The sequence below is a fragment of the Momordica charantia genome, assembly GCF_013281855.1.
Source record: "Momordica charantia cultivar OHB3-1 chromosome 9 unlocalized genomic scaffold, Mcharantia_2.0 BLBB01000009.1, whole genome shotgun sequence".
NCBI lineage: Eukaryota > Viridiplantae > Streptophyta > Magnoliopsida > Cucurbitales > Cucurbitaceae > Momordica > Momordica charantia.
Window position 1 is genome coordinate 21,482,756 of NW_028275167.1, and position 11,698 is coordinate 21,494,453.

The window sequence follows — 11,698 nt, forward strand, 5'->3', positions numbered from 1 at the left end:
TGGGGGCCACCGACAGAGAGGAGCTAATCCACTTCCTCAGATCCAACTCGGACGTCTTCGCGTGGTCCCATGAGGACATGCCTGGCATTGACCCGCTAATTATGACGCATCGCCTCAGCATAGATCCATCATTCCGACCTGTGAAACAAAAGAGAAGACCTATAAACAAGGAGAGGAGTGATGTAATTGTTGAGGAAGTTAACAAACTTTTGAAAGCTGAATACATAAGAGAAATTTCGTATCCCGAGTGGCTCTCCAATGTTGTATTAGTTAAAAAATCTAACGGCAAGTGGAGAATGTGCGTAGATTTTACGAACTTAAATAAGGCATGCCCGAAAGATTGCTTCCCACTGCCGAGGATTGATCAGCTCGTGGACGCCACAGCCGGGCACGAACTGCTCACCTTCATGGACGCCTACTCTGGGTACAACCAAATCAAGATGCATGCCCCAGATGAAGGTCATACCGCTTTCATAACGGACCAAGGTCTGTACTGCTACAAGGTCATGCCCTTCGGGTTAAAGAACGCAGGAGCGACCTACCAGAGAATGATGAACAAAATGTTCGCCAAGCAGATCGGCCGGAATATGGAAGTGTATGTGGACGACATGCTTGTCAAGAGCAAGCAGTCTGAGTCGCATCTCTCCGACCTGGCCGAAGCCTTCGAGGTCTTGAGGACATATCAAATGAAGCTCAACCCGGCTAAATGTGCCTTTGGAGTCTCTTCGGGAAAATTCCTTGGCTTCATGGTGCACATCCGGGGAATCGAGGCCAACCCCGAAAAGATTAAAGCCGTGATCAAGATGGAGGCACCTAAAACGCTGAAGCAGCTTCAGTGCCTCAATGGCAGGATTGCGGCCCTGAACCGGTTTGTTTCAAGGTCAACAGATAAGTGCCTTCCTTTCTTCAAAGTCCTACGAAAGAAAGGGTCGTTTGAATGGACAGCAGAGTGCGAGCAAGCGTTTCAGCAATTGAAGAGCTACCTCTGTTCGGCACCTTTGCTCGCCAAGCCCATGCCGGGAGACAAGCTCCAATTGTACTTAGCAGTGTCTGACAGTGCCGTCAGCTCGGCCCTAATCAGGCAAGAGGAAGCGCGGCAAAACCCGGTCTACTACACAAGCAAGGCTATGACCGAAGCCGAGACTAGATACCTTCAGTTGGAGAAGTTGGCTCTCGCTTTGGTCACCTCGGCCCGACGACTTAGACCATACTTCCAAGCCCATACGGTGGTGGTGTTCACTAACTTGCCCCTAAAAAGCATCTTCTATAAGCTGGAAGCTTCTGGACGCCTAATGAAGTGGGCAATAAAGCTAAGTGAGTACGACATCCAGTTCGAACCCAGAACTGCGTTGAAAGGACAAGCAGCGGCAGATTTCATAGCCGAGCTCACACCACCTTCCGAGCTGAACGAGTCCGACCTACCTTGGACAGTCTATGTCGACGGATCCTCCAATGAGAAGGGGTGCGGAGCCGGGGTCCTCTTGCTCGGACCAGGGGGCGAGCGATTTGAGTATGCCTTGCGGTTCGGCTTCCGGACTTCTAACAACGAGGCTGACTATGAAGCATTTATTGCCGGCCTGCGAATCGCTCGAGCATTGGGGGCCTCTTGTGTTAAGGTCTTCAGTGACTCCCAGCTGGTTGTGAGCCAGATCAAGGACGAGTACCAAGCCAAAGACACCCGAATGGAGAAGTATTTGGGCAAGGTCAGATTGTACCTCGCCCAGTTTCGAACTTACGAAGTAAGCCGAATTCCGCGAGCAGAAAATTCTAATGCTGACGCCTTGGCCAAGTTAGCATCGGCGTATGAGACCAACCTGGCCAGGTCGGTCCCCGTCGAGATCCTAGATAACCCCTCGATCTTAGAGCCAGATCAGATGGAGATCAGCGCTCCAGAATCCTCATGGATGGACCCGATCGCGGACTTCATTAGGGGCAACTCGCCACAAGACCCCAATGAGCGCAGAAAGTTGGCAAGGCGGGCAGCTCGGTTCGTGGTCCGAGATGGGGCAGTGTACCGACGTGGCTTTTCCCTGCCTCTATTGAGATGCCTAACCCCTGAAGAGGGCCTGTACGTCCTCAGAGAGATCCACGAAGGAGTGTGCGGCAATCACTCAGGCGCCCGGTCGCTGTCAGCCAAAGTGATCCGACAAGGATACTATTGGCCGACCCTCAGCCAGGACGCCAAGAAGTTCGTTAGAACTTGCGACAATTGCCAACGCTACGGAACCATAATCCACCAACCTCCCGAGCTGCTCACCCCCATCTCGGCCCCGTGGCCATTCGCGCAGTGGGGGGTAGATATCATTGGTCCTTTCCCTTTGGGCAAGGGCCAGACCAAGTTCGCTGTGGTTGCTGTGGATTACTTCACCAAGTGGGCCGAGGCCGAAGCGCTCTCCCACATAACGGAATCCAGGGTCACGTCCTTCGTGTGGACGAATATCGTATGTCGCTTTGGTATACCGCAGGCCATAGTGACAGACAATGGGAAGCAGTTTGACAACGCCAAGTTCAAAGACTTTTGCAGCAAACTTGGCATAAGTCATCTCAGTTCGTCCCCCGCACATCCGCAAGCAAATGGGCAGGTGGAGGCAGTCAACAAGATCATCAAGCGAGGCATCAAACTTAGACTGGACACCAAGAAAGGCAGGTGGGCCGAGGAGCTACCAGAGGTTCTATGGTCGTACCGAACCACCCAACGAGAATCGACGGGTGAGACCCCGTTCTCCCTAGCCTTCGGCTCCGAAGCTGTAGTCTCGGTTGAGATCGGCATGCCATCTGACAGAGTAGAGCATTACGAGCCTACGACAAATAAGGAAGAGCTGCTCCTCAACCTCGACTTGTTGGAAGAAAGAAGAGCAATGGCCCAGCTACGCTTGGCGGAATATCAGGGCAGAATGGCCAGACATTACAATGCCCGCGTTCGACCTCGGGCCTTTCAGGTCGAACATCTGGTCTTAAGGAGGGTCCAAACGCATGTGGGTGCCCTTGATCCGGCCTGGGAGGGCCCGTTTGAGATCAAAGGCATAGTCCGACCTGGGACGTACACATTGGCCGATCTGAAAGGAGACGTCCTCGAGCACCCGTGGAACGCGGAGCACCTGAAGCGTTATTATCCTTGAAATGCCAAAAGGATTTTCGATGAATCTGTAAAGACTGTTCCAAAAGAATTATGATCGGAATAAATGTGATGATTTAATTTCATGCTTCCGAGCTCGACCAGAAATTAAATGGGGGCCACGGACTCCCACGCCATCACATTCCGGCAGTTGGTTCAAATTCAATCCTCCGAAGCCTAAGGGTACGAGGTGCGATGCCAAAACCACTGATGAACTTAAAATTCAAACCTTCAAGGCAAAGGGGCGATGTGAAAAGTTCAAAATGATCAAGCCTCCGAACTTGGGGGTACGAGGAACGATATGAAGAATAGCTACGGACTTAGGATTTTAGCCTTTTAACCTTTTTTAAGTTAAGGGTGAAATGTTAAAAATCCAGAGTTGGTGCAATGTATTGAACATTAAGAGATTCAAACTCAAGCTTACAACTATTTTAACTGAAGGCGCGACCTCAAAAGTAAGAGGTGCGAGGTGACATTAGCTACAGTTCAAAGGAAAAGCAAAGAAAAGAGGTTGCCAACAACAAGGTAGAAGCAAATGGGAGTCTCTTTATTGAATGAAGAGCAGAGCCAAGGCTTATAGACCTTGCAGCTCTGCCCTGACACTTACAAAAAAGAAAAGGGAGGAAGAACAGCGAAAAACCTCGTGAAAGGTGGTCGCCTAAGAGCCTACTTAAGGAGCGCCCTCTTCAGTGGAGCCGGCCTGGTCTTCTTCGGGATCGGAGCAGTCAGAGTCCAGATCTCTGACATACTGATCCACCAACGCTTGGGGGCCAGGGGTGCCGCCAGGCCCAGACGCCCACTTCTCGGCATACCTCCTTTTCAGACCGCTGAGATTGATCTGAAGGTCGGGCATGACAGAAGCAATGCCCTTCATGAGGAACTTGAAGCCCGCGTCAGAAAAGTCCTTGGCAAATCCATCGAAGTCAGGATGTTGCCTAAACGATTCCTCCAATAGGACTCCATTGCTGAGGCGCTCCTTCGCCGTCTCCAGCTCGGCAGTCGCATGCTCCAGCTCCTTGTCCTTCGCTTCAAGCACCTGGAGCATGTCGTCCTTCTCCTTCAGGAGTTGGAACTTCTCCCTCTCCAAGCCCCTGGTGATAGCGTGGGCAGCTCGGAGTTGGGCCTTGCGCCTGTCCTCTTCCTTCTTCAGTAGCTCGGCCTGGGACTCCACCTCGGCCTTCAAAGTCTCCACCTCGGAGTGAGCCTTTAGCAGCTCATCCTTCATGGTGGAGGAAGCAGCCTTCAAGGCAGCGGAGAACTCCTCTTTCTCCCTCGCTGCCAGAACTTCCCTCCCATCCAGCTCGGCCTTGACAGCCAGAGCCGATTGAATGGAAGCAATGAACGCCTGAGAAATGGTACAAGGAAAAAGTTAGATCGAACTACCTGTTGGGCGAAACCAAGCAAAAATGGGGCACTAGTCTTACCTCGGCGGCGTAGTCGATGGTCCTCTGCAGAACGGACCCAGGGTCGCTCACAAATTTGGACGCCCTCCTTAGGCAGCGGTCCAAACTTGCAGCTGAGATGCGGGACACCTGGTCCCTCACCCCGGAACTTGACGGCTCAACTCTGAACCGTGCCGTCACGTCGGACGTCCCGCCCATCCTGGCCGCAGGACCGTCCACCCGATCTGCGAAACTTGCAGGCAAGACCCTGCAAGCTCCAACCTCCGAGGGAGAGATCGCCTTCTTCTTCTTCCTTCTTCGCTTCAGAGGGGCTTCCTCCCTCACCTCCTCGCCCAAAGGCGGGGCGTCCGCCGCCTCGGTCTGGGCGTCCACCGCCTCGGTCTGATCCCTGGGGCGCTTCTCCCTCGAGGGACCCCCAGAAGACTCCAGCTCGATCACCGGGGCTGGATCTTCCGAGGCAGGCCCTGCCACGGCAGGGGTGGCAGGTTTCGAACTCTGGGCGACCTCAAGAGCATGGGCTCGGCCCTTGGACTTGCGCTTCACGCCGCTTGCAAATCCGCAAACCATGGCTGCGAAATAAAAACAGGGGTCAACACAAGGTTGGAGGAAAAAGGGGGGGAGGCAAGCTCGGCATACCAAGTTCAGAGTTCGGCCTTGAGGATTCAATGGGACGAACTGCAGGGTTGTAATCTAGCAGCCCGGACTCAAGCAGCAGTTCGTCGGTCACCAGGGTTCCGACCTTCCTACCCCTCAGAAAGCGCTCCTTGTAGTATTTCAGCGTATCGAAGGAGGCTTGCGTAAGCTCGGGGACTGGTCGGATTGAAACTGCACGAGGACAAAATCCGAGTTAGACCTGAATGGCAGAAGAGAAAATTACGAAAAGCAAGAACTACTCCGTACCTAGGTTCCCAAACCTAGTGGGGACGTCAAAGAAGGAACGACCTGACTCGTCCTTTGCGAGCCATTCCCCGGAAGCGTAGAACCACTTCCTCACCCATCCCTTGATGGAGGTTGGCCCCTTAACTATACCGCCTGCGCCTTTCCTTGCGCACATATAGAACCGACCGGGCTTCTTAGCTATCCTTTTCGCTTCGAAGCACGCGAGGAGCTGGTCTACGTCCAACAGCTCGGCCTCCTCACTATCCCAAGCTCGTAGCCAAAAAAGGATGGCCAAAGCGAAAATGACACCCCACACATTGGGGGCCACTTGAGCCGGAGCCAACCCAGTCCGAAAGAGAAATTCTTGGACAAAAGGGTGAAGGGGAAGTCTGAGGCCGTACTCAAATATTTTGAAGTAGAGAGTGACCCATCCCTCTGGAGGATTGTCAGCTCTCTCCCCCTCCTCCGGAAGCCTGAGGAGGATGTTCTCAGGGATAGTGAACCCCCTACGAAGGGATCCGAGGTAGTGCTCAGGTATCCTAGAAGGGTATTCCAAACCCTGACCTGAAGTGGAGGCGTCACTATCCTCCCCGTCATCGGAGATTCTAAAGTTTTCTATCTCCTCGAGCTCGGACTCTAACCTACGAGCTAAATCGGATCCTAGGTTGCTGCTAATATAGGACGACATGGCAACTACGTTCGAAAGAGAGAGGGAAGAGACCGACCTACCAAGGGTTCGAGCTGCCTTCAGATCGAACTCCAAGAACTCAGGAAACGTAAGGTATGATCTGAAGGATTGGGGGCATTTATAGCCCGTCGGAAGAATTTCCCCACCGTACACGTGTAATCAACGAGCGACTAGGATCCTCTCTGAGATTCAAAGCGTCGGAATATTTGAATATTCCGACGATAAATCTTCCGCGACGGTTGTATTTTCCCACAAATAGGAAGTCGCCACGTGCCCAAAGCAAGTCGAATGAATTTCTCTGCCAGGTCGAGATCGGACCAGACAGAGAGGGGGCCAATGTTTGGGGAAGGGAATACCCTGGACATGTGGAGGACCCCTATTGGTGCTCCAAGATGGCTCATGAGTCATGTCCAGCTCGGATAGCTGAGATGGCCGCCACTAACACCGACAAATGCTAAGTATGAGGGCCGAGGTGAACCTGGCCCAGGTCTGACCTACCGGGGAGCTCGGTAGGGGCCGATGTGAGCAACTGTCTGCGGCGTGATTATCGGGCGTAACCGTCGGTCCCGAGATTACCGGGTGTAACCGACGGTCCCGAGATTACCGAATGTAACCGTCGCAAGATTAGCGGGACCACCGCCCATAAGTAGAGGACCTCACTCCCCGATCAGGTACGATGATTTCTGGCCTCGAACTAAACTCGGAATCCAACCTATACTGACTTGATCGTCGGAGTGCTCCCCTTTTTGTGCAGGTCCGCCCAAGTGTTCAGGTCGGTTCGGAGGCCGAGTTCGAGCTACAACCAGGAACACTCTGTTGTGCATATCCCTGCATAAACATCTTGTAAGTTAAATTCCGACTAATGATAAATTTACATGAAATTGATGAAATTTTGGAGGAGGTAAAACAATACAATTTTATAGGTGGAAGTCTCTCCTTCCTCCCAAAAAATTTTAATAACTTGGTAGAAATTTAAAATTTTCTTCTCATAGACAATATGTGTTCTGATATAACTTGTTGTCGACTCACTAAATATTATAATATTTTTCTCAAATTTCCTCCAATTTATTAAGTACTATGTCATGTAAGTTTATACTTAATCAATTTTAACCTTTATTGATCGTAAGAGACTAACTTAAAAATCTTATAATATAAGAGACTAAATTGAAAATTTTAAAATAAAATAACTAAGTTGAAAAAACACTCCAACATTAAAATTATAACATATATTATAGCATTTTTTTCACATGTTATAATCTCCGTGAATGTGATTTTGATGTTGCTCACTTAATTATTATTTTAAATTATAAATTTGTTTGGGATATAGCGTAACAATTATATGGAGAAGTTTGCATCTTAAGTGTACATTTTTAACTTTTATTCATATAAATCACTTCCTACTAAAAAAAATAATAAATAATAAATAGATAATCTTTATAAATGACTAATTTGTTAGTTTAAATAGATTAATATTTTAACAACAATACATATTTGGGTATATATGCACATATCTCCGACTAAGAGGTCGTGAGTTCGAATCTCAATCCTATATGTGTACTAAAAAGATCAAACAAAATATTTAGGATAATTATTTATCCGCCAATATAATTTTATTTTTTTGTAAGATTTTTTTTTAATATTGTAATACGTGTTTTATTAATCGAAATAACTTTATTTAAAAATGCTTTGGGGCAAATTTGATTAATTATAATAATTTTTATAATTATAATATATTCTTTTACTTATGTTTTTTTAGATTCATTAGTAAAAAAATAAAGTAATTTTTTTTATCTCATATATCATATGAATTTAGTATGATATCTATTTTTTTAATTTTTGTGCTTTATTTAATTATTACTTTTAAATGCAGATAAAGCAAATTTGATTAATTATAATAATTTTTATAATTATAATATATTCTTTTACTTATGTTTTTTTTAGATTCATTAGTAAAAAGAATAAAAGTAATTTTTCTTCATCTCATATACCATATGTATATGAATTTAGTATGATTGTATCTATTTTTTAATTTTTGTGCTTTATTTAATTATTACTTTTAAATGCAGATATGGAAAAGACTATGAGAATGGTGACAGATGTGTTACCAAATGAAAATTTTACTTTTGAAATATTGTCAATGAAAAATAAATAATGAAAATTTACTACGCCAGTTTGTACCATCTTCGAAGATTATGATTTTTTTTAAAACATGAAAATTATGATATTAATGTAGTGCATGATAATTTCGTTATTATTATTCTTTTAATTTTATAAAAAGTAAGTGTATATTTGGCCTTTTCCAAAAAAAAAAAGAGCGTATATTTAAAATTCAGTAATTTTGATCTAGGTTCATTATTTATTTATTTATTTTGTAAATGCAACCTCATCCCGATATTATATTAAAAAAATAAAATTCAAGAGCAATTTTGTAATTAAGCAAAATGTTTACAAAACTCTAATGAACCTATTTTCTCTCCATCTCATATTTCATTTCATCTCTCTTTTCTCTAGGTGATTACATAATTACCAAATGATATCTCTCCCCTTAAAATTTTAGTCTTCTTCAATTGTTGTATTGTTGCCATTGTCTTATTGCTCGTCGTCGACACCACATTGTTGCTTGTTGTTGTCGCTATTTTTGCTCTTCGCTACTGTACTGATGTTCGTTTTCACCTTTTGTTGCCATCACCTTTGCCGTCTTGTTCGGAATTGGCTCCTCTCTCTTGTCTTCAACTTCTAGTACAACTTCTTTGACCCAAAAATTTATTGTCATCATCTTTGCCGTCTTGTTTAGAATTGGCCCCTCCCTTGTCTTCCATCTTCTAATGCAACTTCTTTCACCCAAAATTTTGCTTTGGAAAATTTAATTCTAATATGTAGTATTTATATATTTCGTGTGGAATTTTAATAGTTATCGTTTCACTATAATAATAATGACAATAATAAATAAATTGGTAATAAATTATTATAATTCCTATAATTACAGACATCGACACTATTTAATTCTGCTCAATCTCTTAATAATATTAGCGGTTAACAATTTCAATCAATTTTCAAAACCAAAAACCATTCAGGTTGATTGAGGGGGTAAGATATGGATTAAATATATTTTTTTATACAGATTAAATATTTTATTTGGATGTATTTAATTATTATCAAGAGATTTAAAGGATTAATTTGTAGTTAGTTAAATATTGGAAGGGTATACTTGACCTAAAATGTTTTTTTTTTCAAATCCTCGCATTTTAATATAATAGAGATGTTTATAGGTCCTAATATGTTCGATACTTTTTAAAATTCATCAATTTATTAGATACAAAATTAGGATCCCTAATCTTTTTTATTTTGTGTCTATTAAGTTTGCGTAATTACAAACAAGATTGAAAATTTGGAGATCTATTATATACTTTTTAAAGTTTTCAAAGATTTTTTAAACACAAAGTAAAAAATTTCATGACTTAACTTGTAATTTAACTAAAAAGAGAAGTTAGATGCTAAATACAATAACTTTGAAAATTAGAAGAATAGCTTGGAACCTAATTACCAGAAAATTGGATAAGATAATGTAGGAAAAAAAGGTTAATCCCGTTTGAGATAATGTATTAGTGATTTATAGGAATCGTGGATTTTTTTTTGTTTGTTTTTTTTTTCTCTTTTTTGAAATAAATGGGTTTGGTAGTTTTATCATGGAAAGTTGAGGGGGAAAACATAAAATTGTGAGAAACTCTATCAAACTTCTCAAGGGGAAAATAAAGTAGCCAGAAACTGTGAATCATACTCAAATTTAACTTATTTTATATTTGAGCAATCATAATAATCGAGCTTCATTGGTATTACATGAAATAGCCATTATTTATTTTGTACGAATTCAAAGTAATAAAGCACTACAAATGAGTAATAAACATACATAAATCAAGCCCTCATGACTCTGAAAGATAAAACATAACTTTGACACAACATATATAATTGGCTATATCAAAACGAGAGCGCGAAAGACAAAGCTCGAATCGAAACAATAAATACTATATATTATTTAAGGTGGGATTCGATGTCCTTCATAATTTTATTCATGAGGTCAAGGTACTTGGAAGGATAAGGAGAGTCATCCTCTCAAGTTTCTCATATTCCATGGTGAAAATCGTCAAGCTATGTTCAGGTCCCTTTGACACAACTTGATATATCCCCTTGAAAGTGTTGCAATAGTCGAACACATTTCCTTCGAGTCCAATCATGGTTACCATTAATTTCTCGTCATCAAATTCCACCCGCTCCTTGAAAACCTCAGCATTGCCATCTTTACAAGCACAAAGCATGCATAAACAGATCAATGAGTCATCGTTTATTAATACGAAAAAAAAAAACAAGAAAAAGATATGATATCGTGATATGTAGTCATTTATACGTACTGATGGTATATTTAACGACTTTGATGCATCCATGACCATGGCTATCCCAATCAGTTTCATGAACTTCAATTTGTTGGAGAATATTTTGACAAATATTGGGAACTTGATAAGCGTGATGTTTGAAGATTTTGTAGTATTTCTCAGCAGAGCATTTATCTCTAATTCACTCACAAACTTCCCACAAAGAGACATGCTTTCAACAATTACTCTCTCAGATTTGCTTTACACACAACACAATGCCTCCCCCTTTTTATACACCTCTGACAATGAACTATTTTATTATATTTTTATATTTTATTATTGAAAAAAATACATTTTAGTTCATAAGTTTAAAGACGGGTTTCTATTTGATATTTAAGTCAAAAAAGCTGATACTTTAATCTTCGTTCAATTTTTAGAATATAGTTCTAAATGGTGGTCGAGAACTGTGAAAAATATGTCACTTATGTCTATGACTTGTTTTTTTACTGTTGTAATATTGTGGTTACTGCTGTTATATAAATAGTGTTGTACCTACCTTCCTCAAGTATCTGATACCAGAAGAGAGGGTGAGAGTTAAGAGTTGAGCTCTGTATTGTTGATCTTCTTCTCTGCATTCTATAATAAAACAGAATCTCAGTTAGTAAAGTGGACGTAGATCCTTAGGGATCGAACCACTATAATCAAGCGTGTAATCTTTCTTCTTCCCTTGTTATCTTTCTGTTCTATGGTAAATCCATGGATTAGATTCTCACAATTGGTATCAGAGCCTACTAAAGAAAGGGAAGAATTCAGTTTGATTTAAAATTTAGTGCAAGATCAAGATGCAAAAAAGAAGTTCCAAGATTCTCTGTGACTGGTTTCAAGATGGCAGCAAAATTTGAGTTGGAGAAATTCGATGGCAAAGGCGATTTCTGTCTTTGGAGAAGGAAGCTAAAGGCGTTACTGATTCAACTCAAAGTTGAGAAGATTCTTGAAGAGAAAAGTTCAAAAGAATTAACAGAAGAGAAGAAAAAAGAGATGGATGAGTCAGCCTTCAGTATTATGATACTACATCTAACAGACAATGTTCTCTGCCAGGTTAGTGAAATCGAAACAGCAAAAGGGCTTTGGGAAAGATTGGAAAAATTATTTCTGAGCAAGTCTCTCTCAAATAAAATTCTTTTGAAAGAAAGATTCTTTGGCTATCGTATGGAGTCTTCAAAAACTCTCGAAGAAAATTTAGACG

The 11,698-nt window shown here is 42.8% G+C and overlaps 1 pseudogene; it reads right to left on the reverse strand.

Moving 5' to 3' along the window:
* Positions 1 to 10,114: 10,114 nt before the first annotated feature.
* On the reverse strand, positions 10,115 to 10,683 carry LOC111022330 (MLP-like protein 328; annotated as a pseudogene).
* Positions 10,684 to 11,698: the final 1,015 nt, after the last annotated feature.